Source organism: Melozone crissalis, unplaced genomic scaffold, assembly GCF_028551555.1.
Source record: "Melozone crissalis strain CALT ecotype California unplaced genomic scaffold, PUWL_Pcris_2 ptg000089l_1, whole genome shotgun sequence".
Lineage (NCBI taxonomy): Eukaryota > Metazoa > Chordata > Aves > Passeriformes > Passerellidae > Melozone > Melozone crissalis.
The window spans coordinates 834543-849737 of NW_026535866.1; the positions used below are offsets into that span (position 1 = coordinate 834543).

General features: G+C 42.3%; 1 pseudogene; it reads right to left on the reverse strand.

The window, feature by feature from the left end:
- Positions 1-980: 980 nt before the first annotated feature.
- LOC128947110 (SET-binding protein-like) overlaps positions 981-15195 on the reverse strand; it is a 29191-nt pseudogene continuing 14976 nt past the window's right edge.

The following is a 15195-nucleotide window of genomic DNA, read 5'->3' on the forward strand; positions in this document are numbered from 1 at the left end:
AGGTTTAGCAAACATCTGTTCAAAAAGCAAAAAGGCTACAAATCCAACTGTTATCAAACTGTGAAATCATAAACTTCCACTAAAAGACCAATAAATAGCCTTGTTAAAATTTTTCAAGACTTTTAACCCTTGTCTTCTAGGACACAACTTCCTTAATGCAATAGACACTGGAGCATTTGCTGGAGAATATTTTTGTTATTTGTCAGGCATATAGTAACCCTGATAGAACCAGTGACTGAATTCAGTCTCTTTTCCAATATGTTTCTGTGTCTCATTTCTGGGTGTCACAATTGGTCTGATATAATACAGTTTCACGAATGGGAATGTTTTCATTGGGTAAGCTCTCATTTTAGACTGTTTTTCATTGCTATAGTCCAGATACTGGTCTTGGTGAAGGAAATGGAAATGTCTAGGTGGCTTAAGCCTGAGCAGTCTTTGGAACTCAGTTACAAGTCAAAAAAAACCTTTGGAGCCTTAATTTGGCAGGTTATACAAATTCTCGGCTGATTCTCTTTTCATTTTGAAGGCTATGAATTATGGGGTTTTTTGAAGCTCTTTTTTTAGCACATCACAATGTCATCCACCACTGGTTGGTTCAGTAAAGCTCACCCTTTTCTAGAACCTTGTGTGAAATCTGCTTTGTGATAAATACCTGACAGTGCAGGAGCTCTGGGCTTGCTTCCAAGCTAAATTCATTTATATTGCAGCAAAATACCTGCATCTGTGTCATCACAAAAGCATCTCCCTTTAGTAAAGTACAATTCAGTCTCTCAGACAAGATTCAGATTCCTTTCTTCGCCCCTCTGCAGGAGATGAACAGATGTCCATAGCATCTGAAAGGAGTTTCTTCCTTCTTCATCTACGCAGCTTATATATCCAAGTCATGAGACCTAAAACTCTTCAGAATCAGTTGGTGAGGGTTTATTGCTTCCATTACACTCGTCCCTTCCCATAGCCACTCAATGCTCAGGATAATTTCTTTACATGACATCTGCCAACCGGAAGTGAGAGATTTACACTGATATTGTACCCAGGATCCCTATATATTCAGCACAACCATCACCGTGATGAGTCCCTCTGGATCAGCAGTACACCACAGCAGTCATGGGACACAGACCCAGCTCCACAACTTCCCATGCATCTGGTCCTTCTCATCAAGACATGGCTTTTGTATGCTTTGTGAGCCAGAGCAGAGATTCTTCCCTCTGTACTGTGGCTGTTCTCCCAAAGGCTGGGCAACGACTACCACGCCATGAGAGTTGATACCGATGAGGAATACCTACCTTGCCAACAGGTATTATAATTGATGCTGTTGCAGAATGTAATGGTGAGATTTTTTGAGGAAGCTCAACAAACTATGAGAGATAGGTGAAGGCAGGACAAATATTCAAAACAATGTTGTGCAACTGTCACAGACATCTTTTGTGGAAAATCCTTTCTTTTAGGATTTTTCCTCTTCTAGGAAGCTGGGGCCCCAGAAGAAAAATGTAAACAATTATTATCTGCTGTTGTGGAATGTAACAGGTGCATCTGTGATTGGTCTTCTGTGAGTGTTTGGATTTGCTGACCACTCACAGGAGAGCTTGCTTGCTTGCTTGCTGCCTGGACACAGAACTTTGTAATTCATTCCTATTCCTATTCGATTCTTAGCTTAGCAGCTTCTGAACTTTTCTCTCTATTCCTTTTAGTATAGTCATAATGTATTATATATCATAAATTAATAAATCCAGCCTTCTGATCATGAAGCAAGATTCTCGTCTATCTCTCTCACCCTGAGGAACCCTCACAAGTCATGCTATATGCAACAACTCAAAGACTTTTAAAGGTTTTGGCTTAAGGCAAGCACAACTTTCTTGTTGATCTCCCCAGAGTCTGGATGCAGACTGGCAGTCAATTACAAAAAGCCAGAGAAGTTATTGACCCATCAATATATTTGGTGTAGATGACAAGTCCCTCTTTGGCATTAAAATTTAAATGTAGTAAGGTAAAATAGAATAAAGCAGAGTTTACCTGAAGAAGCTGAAGAATCATAAGTACTTCTGTTCTTCCTATTTATCCTGAAGGGCTGAATGTCCTTTCCCCTGAAAGCTCCAAACCCTTCAAAACTTCTTCTTTTATTCCCACTTGCATCCTTGTCCTGCTTTTCACTTGAGGAATTAATTTCACCAAACATGTCCAGGGACTCTGACCTTCCATTACTCTCAGTATTACCAGAGTATCTCTTTGTGCAAGAGTCAATGGGATCATTGCTTGAGTTGCTATTATGTTTACTCTGTGTCCACTGCTGGGCATCAGAAAATGATAACACAGACAGTGTATCCGCTTCAAAGTTACTCTTTGAGCCTTTGTGTCTGGTTTCACAATGCTGGTGCTTCTGCTCCTCCTTGTGTTTTCTTTTCTCATTGAGCAAGGAGAAGTCTTTATCTGAGCTGCTTAGCCTTTCATTGATTGCATGGCTGGAGAAGCCAGTGGACTTGCTAGCAAAGAGACCACTCAGATCTTCAGGTGTCCCCAATATCTGCTCATCCTTATGCTTATGTTTGTGTTTCCTTTTGTGAAGTTGGCCACTTGAAAGGCTTGTTCCTCCAACTTTTGGAGGAGCCAAAGAGGACTGCATGTCTCCAAGACCCATTCCCATAGGGGCCTGTAGGTGCACTTCATGTTTTGCTTTATGTTTGGCAGTGGTGGACATCTTCATATGAGAGCTTGCATGGAATTGGGGTGGGGGCACAGTAGGTCTCATAAATGGGGAAGCCGCTCCAAGTGTGTGAGACAGGTACAGAGGAGCTGGATACTGACCATAGTAACCAAGATTCATCATAGGCATAGATGTGTAAGGCATTCCATAGGGTGCATAGTAACTCCCACTGGGAATAGGGTAACCAAACCCTTGTAAAAAAGGCACCTTTGTCATGGCATCATTGGTTTTGGCAGGTCTACCATGCTTCTTCTTAGACTTTATATCAGAGGTCTTGCGAAGATAGAGCCATGGGTCATACTGGATATATGGCACAGGGTAGTAGTGACCAAAATTAATCCTGAAAATGCTGGGATATGGATTTTTATGATAAAATATATAACTTTTATGAGAAATCCTGAACACTTGAAACTTATTGATGAGTTCATCAAGGTCTGCCAGAAACTGGAGGTCATCTCTGTTCTGCTGGCTTTTCCTTTTCCTCTTGTGCTTTGGCTTTTAAATACCCTTATGAAAGAGAAAGCTATCCACAATGAGATGTTTTTGCTGATGACCATGCCTGTTCTTTATGCTGGTGTCAGATGAGTTAGCCTCAGGATTGTCCAGGGTGCAGAAATCAAAGGAGCATCTCTGGCGAGATTCTGAGCTTTTCTCGTTTTGGTCAGAAGTACTGTTGATGCCTGTACCTACCCCACTGTCGCTCGGGATGGTTTCCTCTCTGTGAGACTCGCTCACTGGCGACAGCATGACTTCTTTCAGAGAACCTATTTCACAGAGGTGAGAAGGTGAATTAGCCATTAACCAGGGTGGATACAGCTTCCAAGTTTTACGGTGCATTCCTTTCTGGGTTTTTGGAGGAAGAGCACTGATAGGTTGAAAATTTGGCATAGTTTTTAACTCTGAAAAATTAGTTTCAGTGCTTGCAGGGCTGAGGTTGTCATTAATCCTCACTAACTGTGTTGAAAATGGATGAATAGCTGCCGGTGATGATGCCACAAGTGACTGCAGGTTGGAAGGCACTGCTGGGTTTTCTGGCTGGCTGAAAACAGGCCTTGAGTGCTTGATGGCTGTCTTAGGTTCTTCTGTCTGAGGCTGCAGCTCTGCCCTTGGCTTTCTGCCCTGTTTTTTACCAATGTAGATAGTCCCCCTCTTGCTGACATTGATCTGCTTCCCTAGTCTAGCATCAATGGTGGTTGGCCCAACACTAAACAGGGTCTGGACTTTTGCTTTCAGAGCTATGCAGCTGGAGCAGGAGGACAAGATCTGATTGAGAATGTTTTTCCTCTTGAGGGTTTTCATTTTATTAATGGTCTTGATGGTCTTCTTATCTAAAACCCCAAGCTTCACGATCCTTTTGTGAAACTTGAGTTCACTGATGGACTTGTCCTCTCCTGGAACTATCTGGGCCAACTTGGGCAGATTCCTTCTCCTCTTCCTTTTCTTTGTTCCTGGAAATTCATGACTGATTGGACTCACTGGGCTGGTGGAGGTTCCCTCATGAATGGTTTCAACAGTGAGCAAAGGCTGTTTCTTTGGTTGTCCTCTTTTTTTCTTGACAGGTATGATCGCAGTAAGACTGTCTGCATTGGTATAAAGAGGGCTAGATGGTGTGATTGGATAGGCTAAAGGAGGTTCTACCATCAGCTTCTCAGATGTTGTCATGGAGGTCTCCTGAAGGATAGATTTAGGTTGGTTACAGGTCCATCGCCACTTAGCTGCATATTTGGGGTGCTGGACTTCAGATAATTTGCTGGCTGTGGGAAGATCAGTGGGTATGAGAGTGGATGTCGCAAATACAGATTTTCTGAGTCTGGTGGCACAGTTGGGGGAGGCTTTGTCAGTGAACACACCACTGTCAGTAGCTACTAAGGGGGACTCATTTTCAATCACTTTTCCTGTCTTTGTGGCTTGACGATCTTTTTTACTCCCCTCCAGCTGAGAGCTAGTCCTGTTTGCTACTTCACTGCTCATAGCAAGTTCAGAAGGCAGGCTTTTCTCCTGGATAGTTTTCTCTATGAAAGATTTTGTGGACTGCCTTTTTTTCCTTTTGTGGCCAGAAGTATCTGTTGTCAGAGACTTTATTTGGATAGTAATTTGTATGCGACTGGTGTCACTTTCACAACTGCTAGCAGAAATGGGATTCTGATTTGAGGGTGATGTATCCAACACACCATCCATTGAATAAGACTCCTTTTTTCCTTCCACGCTGTCATGGGATTTGTTGTCAAATGCTTTCTGAGCACTCTTTACCCATTCGATGTCTGTGATTTGGATGGTTTGACTTCGAAAATTGTTTTTGCAGGACTTCGTCTTTGTACTCCTGGTGGGCTGATTGGGGGCTTTCAGCTGCACACCTCACTCCTGATCTCCAAGAGGCAAAAGCCCATTGCACTCGGAGGCACTGCTCAGCTGGGCAGCCCTGCTGATGATGTTGGGTGATGGGACTGCACTGCAAATGGCAATCTCTTTACTACCAGCTGACAGCTTCCCCCATGTGCTGCTGGCGCAGGACTTTTTTGCCTGGGATTTGCTGAAGGAAACTCCTGGCTCCATAGTGGAGACCTTGGTGGCACTAACTGCTTCTCTACTGGGTTCTGTGTTAACAAAGCAACTTTGAGAAGTGAATCCAGTATCAGAGCTTGCTGACCAGTCAAGATGGTGCTGGTTGCTACTTTTCTGCTGGTGCTTTGATTTTAAGGTGTCACTGGTGAAATCTTGTTGGACACCTGGATCATAGTACAGAGCAGAACGTTTTTGTGGTCTGTCATAAACCTGAAAGGTAGCAGAAAATAAAAATAAAAAAATTAGTTTATAAGTCCATTCATAACCACTGGTTGCAGCTCTTTATTTTGTACAGTGAATGACAACTCTTCTTAACCAATGTTCTTGTAAAGGTTCGAAACCTTTATAGAGTCTTATATTTGAGCCAAATTTGCATTTAGATTTATGCATTGTAAAAAAGTTTTGTTTGGTTTTCCCACTCTAACAAAAAGGGAAATATTTCTATAAATGCAAAATTGCTAAGGAAACATATTCTACTGATTTTTAATTTAAAGAACAGGTAAAATCACAGGATCAATTAGGTTGGAAAAGACCTCTGAGATCATTGAGTCCAACCTAAGACCAAACACCACCATCACAACTAGACCATGGCACTAAATGCCACATGCAGTCAGTCCTTAAATACCTCCAGGGCTGGTGACTCTACCACCTCCCTGCACAGCCCATTCCAATATCTAATCACCCTTTCAGTAACAAAATTCTTCCTAATGTCTGACCTAAACCTCCCCTCATGCAGCTTGAGGCTATGTCCTTGTCTTAGGTTGGAAATGGGGGTACGTATTCTATTCCTATCTGTCAGAGGTGGGGCAGTTATCTTCTGTTAATTGGGCAGTTTTTCTTTAGCTCTTCCATGACCAATCCTCCCTCTGTGGAGATAGTTTCTGTTAATGGGCCATTGAGTCTCACTGCATGACTGATAAAATTGCATCACCCCATTGTGAGAAGCTCTGCCCAGAGGGAGGAGCCAAGTATTCCTACCTGGATATAATCTGAGATTTGGAAGACCACAGGCAGCCTTTTGCACTGGAATCCCAGAGGAAGACCAGGCCCATCTACACCACCACTGGATCTTCAGAGGAAGACTACACCCTTCTACAGGATCACTGCTTCAACAGAACCACATATGTCACTTCAGGAGGACTACAACCACCATTTCAATTGGACTGCTACCAACACCCTGACCAACAGGGTGTCAGGTTGTATTCTGACTCTGTCAGTGTTGTTTTGTATTACTACATTGTTTATTTATTTGTTTGTTTTCTTTCCCAATAAAGAACTGTTATTCCTGCTCCCATATCTTTGCCTGAGAGCCCCTTAATTTGAAAAATTATAACAATTTGGAGGGAGGGGGTTTACATTTTCCATTTCAGGGGAAGCTCCTGCCTTCCTTAAGCAGACACCTCTCTTTCCAAACCAAGACAGTCCTCTCATTCTGTTGCTGATTGCCTGGGAGAAGAGGCTGATCCCCACCTGGCTACAACCTCCTTTCGGGTAATTGTGGAGAGTACAAATATTCCCTTTCAATGGAAGTATGGTGCAACTCAGCCTCCTGGTGAGAATTCCTTTTTCCTAAAAAATAATCCTTCACAGAACTTGAAGTTCAACAACAGCAATTAAGCTCATTATTGTAAACAAGAAGAATGCAAAACTGTCTCTGAAGCTGCTAGCAAACAAGAGGAAAACCCATAGGTCCACTTCCCTATGAAGCCAGAATCTGCAGATTTATTTGCCTAAATTTCCCCACAAACTTAGTGCTTAAAATCATATGCAGAGCATCAAGTGTGTGAAGCATACTTGGCAAGTTCAAGATTTGCTTTACTCTCTTTCCATTTTAATAATCTGATATTTGCAATGTTTGTGAAAGGTATTTTCAATATGATTTCAAATCTTCTGACAGGAGCTCTTCAAGCCACAAAGGTTACAGCAAGGGCAGATTTATGCTGAAGACTGTTTGTAGCAGGACATTCCCTGCCAAAGGAGGTCTTATCTGTTCTGCCTATCAGCTGATGCAATAGCTCAGGACATCCTCCTCACATGAATCTGCTAATTGGTGCAATAACCCAGTCCTGACATCTGTCTGGTAGTGAGTTATCTCTGGTGCCATGTAGGTGGTAGTTCCAGTTGACAATAAACATCTTGCCTTGAGACCAGATTGAAGGGAGATAAGCCTTGAATTTCTGAATGAAAGACACTTCATTTTACAAACTATAAAAGCTACACAAAACTTTCACAAAGCAGAAGTCTTCTGCACATTCCCTAGAAATGTGTAGGGCTTTTCCCTGAAGCTGAGATGCTGCTTCATGGTTACTCTTCCAGAAGTTGAGTGAAAGGGCTCTGTGTATTCCATCATTAATTTGGTGGCAAGTTACATTGACTCCAAATCTATACTATTTCTTTGCAAGCTATAATAGAGGTACTTTTATGTTGTACATTTTTTTATGTAAATCTACTAGTAGTTCTTTGTTTCAACCTGTGTAGTAAGTAACTCTGTTTAAAGTATTTTGTTTGTTCATCTCCTGTCTATTCAATAAATAACTCATAATAAACCAGATTTGCCATTTTTAAGATCCTGTGAGCCAGGGCGGTTTAGGTGTGGGTAACCTGAATTTAAGCTGCTGCCAAAAATCTGAAACTAGGTCAGGGCTTGTCAAATGCTTTCACTCAATTCATAACACTGCTGCAGAGCAAAAGAAAGTTTTGTGGTTTTTTTCTTGCTGGGCCTCCTTCAGCTGAAGAAATTTTGCTACAGCTGTAACTTTTTGAGAAGTCTCTTAAAGCAGAAAGTTTTTTTTCTTTTGCTTTCATTAACTGACTTTTTCTAGTAATTTGTTTTCTTCTGTTACATTTAGGAGCTTTTTTTGGTAAAGCTCTGGATCAAATTGTACAAGTGATTTTGTACAGCTAGTACTACAGACAACTGTCACAGACATATTTTATGAAAAATCCTTTTACTAGGATTTTTCTCCTGAGAAGCTGAGAGGCCTCAGAAACAAAATGTAAACAATAATTGTCTGCTGCTGTGGAATGCAACTGGTGGATCTTTGATTGGTCTCATGTGGATGTTTCTAGTTAATGGCCAACAACAGTCCAGCTGTCTCAGACTCTCTGGTCAGTCACATGATTTTATTATCATTCCATTCCTTTCTATTGCTTGCTAGCCTTCTGATGAAATCCTTTCTTCTATTCTTTTAGTATAGTTTTAATATATCATTTTCTTTAAATATAATATATATCATAAAATAATAAATCAGCCTTCTGAAACATGGAGTCAATATTCTCGTCTCTTCCCTCATCCTGGGATCCCTGTGAACACCACCACAGACAATTGTTCTAAGCAAACTGTAATGACACAGTTCTGAATGCCAAATAAATGATGGGAGACTTAAATTTGTAACCAAGAAAAGAGTAGAAAACAACTGTTAAGTGTCTTGTATTTATGCATGTTATAGATACATATTTTAATATTGGCTTTTTGCAAATATTAAAATGGATTTTATATGTTATAAAGATATAGTTTTTATTTCTGTTGTTAATTAAGCTTAGACATAGTTCTGAAATAGCTATGCTTGTGTAAAATGCCTGCTTGGATGGGATAACATCCAATGAACATAGGATGAGGACACCTGCTACAGATATGCCAACTATCAGCACTCACCATCTGAAAACAGTGTGGACCAAGGCCCAAACTGGAAATGATAAAGAGAAGGAGCCAAAATCACAGCCAAGAAACATGCATGCTCTAAAAAGACAGATCCCAAGCAGGGGCCATGTAAAATTGTTCCTGGAATATGTAAGCTAGTTTATGGATATGCATAAGGGTTTATGAATATGCAATGGGCTGATGTAAGGGAAAAGGTATTTAAGGGGTATGTCCGAAGGTGACTGTGTGCTCTTGGCTGAGTGCCAAGATGCACCCGGCCGTAATAATCTTTACTCTATGGTCCTTGTCTCCTATTGTCCTTTATTAAACTTTTCAAATTTTTACAGGAGAGTGAACGTGTTTTTCACATGCAAACACTCTCTTACAATTAAGTTTCTACCAGTAGTGTTACATTATGTGAAAAGCGCCAATCACTTGTTTTTTAAAATTTAAAAAGTTTAATAGTAATAAAATGGTTATAAATATAGTAATATAATTAGAGTAATAAAAATTTGGACAATTAGGATTAAGACAATACGAGACAATAAAAACAAAGATTTACGGACAGTCTGGGTACCTTTTTCTGGGCAAAATAAGCCCGAAAAAGGACACCCGTTAACAGAGGATTAACCATTAAAAGCAATAGCCTGTTGCATATTCATACATCTCAGACATGATGCATAAATTCCATCCAAACAATGGAGTCTGTCTGGTCAGTGTCAACTTCTACCTCTTAATCCTGACAGCATCTTCAGGGATGAGTGAGGCAGAAAGAAGTTAGTTTCTTCTGATAAGGGAGCAATAAATTATTTTTCTCTGAAAGATTTAGGTGTCCTGTGACTGCTATCTCAGTGTGAGTAACTCATTCCTCTCTTTAAAAAAATATCCCACATACATAGTTTTTATTTTAACTACAAAACTACATTTACCATACTATTAAAAATGTTAATACAGCACTACTAATCAATGCAACATAATACATATAGTAAATATCTGTGTAGAGCCATATAATATGCACTTTTCACAATTAGGTCCCTGTTCAGGGTGTTTGCAACAGTTTTGGGGCAAGGAGACTGTCAACATAAGATGATTTTTACCTGGGAAATTAGATGTCCCCAGTTCTGAGCAACTTCAGCGGGATTTGAAAAGGGCTAAACACTCTCAAGCCCATGGTGCATTATCTAGTGACCACTAAGCATACATGTTATTGGCAAATTGATGTTGAGATATCTTTCATGAGCATATAAAAATGGGCATATGACTTTTCTGGCTATTTGCAATAACAATGAAGGTGTTCTGGTCAATCATCTGTGGAGTAATCAGGGATTCTAAAGTCCTGTGGATAGTTCAGCTGCTATGCACATGGACCTGCCATGTTCAGGAAAACAGATTTCTAGGAATTGTGGAATGAGAAAACGAAAACATGCAGCTGCAGTGAAGCTGCAGATGCTGCAGGCAAGTGACACGTGGTTTCTCCAGCCTGAGAAAAAAGCCAAATGCATAAACAACCCTCAGGCAATGAATGACTTGTTCCTCCTCCTCCCAGTGATCCTGCGCAGCGACCTCCTGCGTGTGAGCCACACAGCACATGGTGGCCATGATGCATGCCCTCTTTCAGAAAATGGAGCCCATCTGTGCCCATGTCCTTGAGATGAAGCATGGGAGGGTTCAAAAGGAAACCAGCAGCACTGGCACTGAAGTTTGATAGTGTGAAAAACACATTCACTCTCCTGTGAAAATTTAAAAAGTTTAATACAGGACAATAGGAGACAAAGACAGTAAAGCAAAGATTACGGCACCAGGTGTGTCTTGTCACTCAGCCAAGAGCACACCATGACCTTTGGGGATACCCCTTACATACCTTTTCCATTACATCAGCCCATTGCATAGTCATAAACCTTTATGCATATCCATATTTTTCCACAAACTAGTTTACATACTCTAGGAACTATTTTACATGGCTCCTCCTTGGGTCATGTCAATGGGTCAAATGAGGTTTCGGCCTCATTATGCTGGGGGAGCTATTTTCTGGGTATGATGAGGGAATACACCTCCCTCTCCCTGCCCAAGATTGATGTGAATGCTTATTGTCAGAGACTGAAATGGTTCATGCCTTAAACATTGTTATGAAGGAGTTTTGCCCATTATAGCAAAATCCGTATAAAGAAGCTACAACCACAGAAGCCCACCTCTCCTTGAAGATTCTTGGCTGTAATTTGGACTGTGAGTTAAGCCACCTAGATAAGATAAAGGGGACACTATTGTTCAGTCATCTCACGTCTAGGGAGAAGTAAACAAGGCTGAGGGAAAAGAATGCATCCACAAGAAAGCCAAAGGCATCAGAAAATCATCCCTGGCTGGGCTTGGGTTGGGAGAAACCACAGACCACTAAGGCCAGGTTTGCATACACTTTCCCCCAAACTGAGGTGGGAGAAGGAGGTTTCAGGTGTGTGGTGCAACCTCTGGTCAGAGGCACTAAACACCCCTCCTCCCTTATACAAACCAGCACAGCTGTGAAACTCCCAACCCCATAGGCCACACCCACAGGACATTCACGTGGGAGGCAGCTGAGGGGGTGTTATAATCCACCAAAGACCCCCTAAAGTGCTCCCCAGACTCATTCCTGAGGCCTTGTACCACAGGACTTCATGTGATGCAAAGTGATGCAACAGACCCAGAGTCTGCTGTAAGTGACTGTCAAACTTCCCACCTCCCCTCGGGGGGAGGTACATGGGCATTCCCACCTGGCCTGAGCGTATATTAATCCATTGAATAATGCAGTCTCTCATGGTCTTAGCTCATCCTTATGTAAGCTGTTTAATACTGTGTCTTGGGGTGACTCTATTATACTGTATCCCCTATTGTCTGCTTTATTACCAGACATGGGTCCTGTAACTTTAAGCTGGGTCCAAGAGAAGGAGGGAGCTTGTGGAATTCTTTCTGAGGTCTGTGTTCAAGCATAGGTATTCCCCCGGCTCTTTATCAGGAGACACACAGAGAGTTGCATTCTTTGCTTTTAGCTAGCTTATTTTCTGTTAGCTGAGGCAAGAAGTTTTTTCTGGGACTGTGGCTTCTTCTTCTGGAACTGTTCAGCTTTGCTCTGGACCAAAACACCTGAACATCGCTGGGTATGTGAGAGTCTGTCCGAAATATGCTTCATTTTTTGCCTCATGATTGCCATGAAGACCACCGAAAAGTTAAAAACTTTTGAGCCAGTGGGGGAGGGGGGGGATCACGTGCTTCTTAGCTCACTGTTTCCACAGGTGTTGTTTGCTACATGCCACGCTGGGCTTGAAGGGGCACCCTGCTCTTTTCTGAGCAATGGATCTGGACTTTCTCCCCACCTCCTGGCCTAGCTGGTTTGAGCTTTGGGGTGGTCCCTCTTCCAAGAGAAGACCCCTCTCGCCTGCCTTCAACCATTGTGACAGACAAGCAGAGATGTGGGCCTCTTCATCAAGGAACGAAGACAAGAAACCTCTGTGCAAGAAACCCCCCCTTGCACCTTCTTCCAGAGACTGGGACTGAAACCCCCCCCGAACTCGGGGGAGGTGTGCAGTGGGGGGGAGAAAAGCTGCCCAGAGCAAGCACAGGTGCGAGCACTGGGCCATGAAAACAATAGTCCTTGCTTGTTGCCTGGCTTGGGTTTGTGTACCCCTGTTCTTCCCCCCCTGAAGACCTTTGTTTCAGCTGAGAAACTCATCCCCTTCCCCCAACGAAAAATAGTATAACTAGGGTCCAGTCCAGCCGTGCCTTTTGAGATCTCCCCGGACGTGGCCTGGTGAGCTTCGACGGCCTCAAAGGATAAAAGCAGCATCATGTTTCGGTAGCTATACCCATGCCCCCTCCTTTCCTCCCTCTTTCCCTTATCTTTTCCTTTTTTCCCGGTTCCCCCTCACCAACACATTTCTGTTGTGGTTATTTCAATAAAACTGCATTTATTGATTGTTATTGCAAATCCCCTGTGCCTTCATTGGTTCTTTTTGCACCTTGAAATCACTGCGTTACCCGTTCACTAGGATGGATTGCGACATTAATTGGCATCACGGGACAGGATTCTGGTAGCCAAAGAGATTTGCAGGCTCTGTGTAGTCTGTATCAGGAGAGAGAGAGTCTACTCCGAAAGGGTGCGATTCGAATCTCTCACAAACTGCATACGCCTAAAAGGCAAATCTCATGCTCATTAGAGCGCTCTAGCTCCAGCATTGGCACAAAAAAATTCCCGGTGCTAAACAGGGGTAACTGTTACTGTTGTATTTTGTGTGTTTCTGGACTGTCTAGAAAGGAAGGGACAAACCTGAACCAACCACACAGAGCCTTCTAGACAGATTCTGTCCCTTCACCTATACAGGGGAGTGAGGGGCGGCGCAGCAAAGTCTGAGTGGCTTTCCCCCGTTGTAGGTCCTGGTCCCCTCACAAAGGAATCGTTTGTGTGCGTGTGTGCATGTGTATACACTGTCTGGGAAGGAAGAGACAAACTTGATGTAACCACGCAGAGCCTCTCAGACAGATTCTGTCTCTTCAGCTATCCAGGGAGACGAAGGGGAACACAGAGGGTCTGTGTAATTGTGTAACTTGAGTTCACAAATCAGATCCCTGGTGTAGTTTTGGTCCCTTCACACAAAAATGAGTGAACACCTCAATCCTAAAGCAAAAGCTGAGTTTTACTTGTTGCTTGCTAAACACAATGCAAAACCGTCACCTGGTGGAGAAACATGGGCAGAAAACAATTGGTTTAATTTGGAAAATGTCATTGATATAATATTTTCTCTGCAACACGAATCAAAATTCAAAATGGGCAGAAATAAGAACATTCTTTGCTCAGTTTTGGGATCCTGCCTCACTGCAGCCATAGAAAACCACTTTAAGCAGAGAAGTGAGGAAATGGTAATAATAGACTCCCTTCAAAATCTGGTTGAAATCTTGCAAAAATAGTTAAATGAGGATAGAAATGAAATTTACATGCTGCGAGCTGCTCTTAGGGAGGAACACACCAAAAACACACACAAAACCACCTCCTCTACAGAGGAGGAAGAAAAAGAAACACCTCACATCAAACAGATATATCCACACAAAGAACTTGAAGCAGTAAAACAAATCTATCCTTACAAAGAATCTGAAACAGTTAAAAACTGTGGAGAAAATTGCTGTCCGGGTTTGAGATCTTTTATTAAAACTGAATATAACTATATCAATGATGAAGATGTAGAACCACACATCACAACCAAACAAATACCATTCAGTGCTACCGAATTAGCTAAATTTAAAAAAGAAATCGGGCGCCTCCCTCACGAATCAGAAACAGAATATGTCGCTCACTGGCGGAGATCAAATGAAATTAACTGAACAAGAAGCCAGTGGATACTGGGGACATGGTGTCTTTTTAACAACAGGAGATAAGCGTGACTCCTGGTCTCTAATGCAGCGTGCAGCCTTTTGGGCTGGGGGAATAAACCCCTTGGAAAGGGGCGACCCCCTGGCAGTTGTCGGCACCCCCAACCAGCTCTTAGAAAGTGTACATAAAGCTGCATGTCTGCAAATGATACATGAGAGAAAATTAATTCCTGGCTTTGAATCTCCCATGCAATTGCCTGTGAAGCCCGAAATAATGACCCCTTTAATTCGTGGGCTTCCAGAAATATTGAAACCAACAGCAATTACTGTACAAAAAACCATAATGGCTTTAAGCCCTGTAGAAAGGCTGGATAGATTTCTCAATAACTCCACTGATCCATGCAGGTCTACTGACTCTGTTTCCACACCATATTCACCATCGCAGTCTACAGATTCACAATCTGATTCACCTGCTAACAACCATAGGGTCTGGACCTGGAGCGAGATCGCAGTAGACTTAATTAATTACTGTAGACAGTATGGACCTGTAAAAGGCCCAGAGGAAAAAACAGCAAAAACAAAAGGTGTCCAGTTTATGGGAACCCCCAACCCTGAAAACACAGAACCAGGAAAACAAATTTCCAACAGACAACGTTGGTGGCTGCTAGGAATAAAAAGGGGGGTTCCCCGAGATATTATGGATGGATTACCACTTGAAAAATTGCAGAAAATAATAAACAACTGGCACCTCAGAAAACCAAATCCTCCCATCCAGCCCAGTGCACTGCTCCCCCTGCCTCCTCAGAAAATAACACACCCTCCTTCTAATACACACAGTACATCTCAGTCTCTCTCACAGAACACAGGCAATGAGCCAAAGTTAAACCTTTCCCAGCTTCTTTCTCAGAATTTGGGCAGTGAAACCCTGGCTGCATCTCTCTCACAAAGCACTGGCAGTAAACCA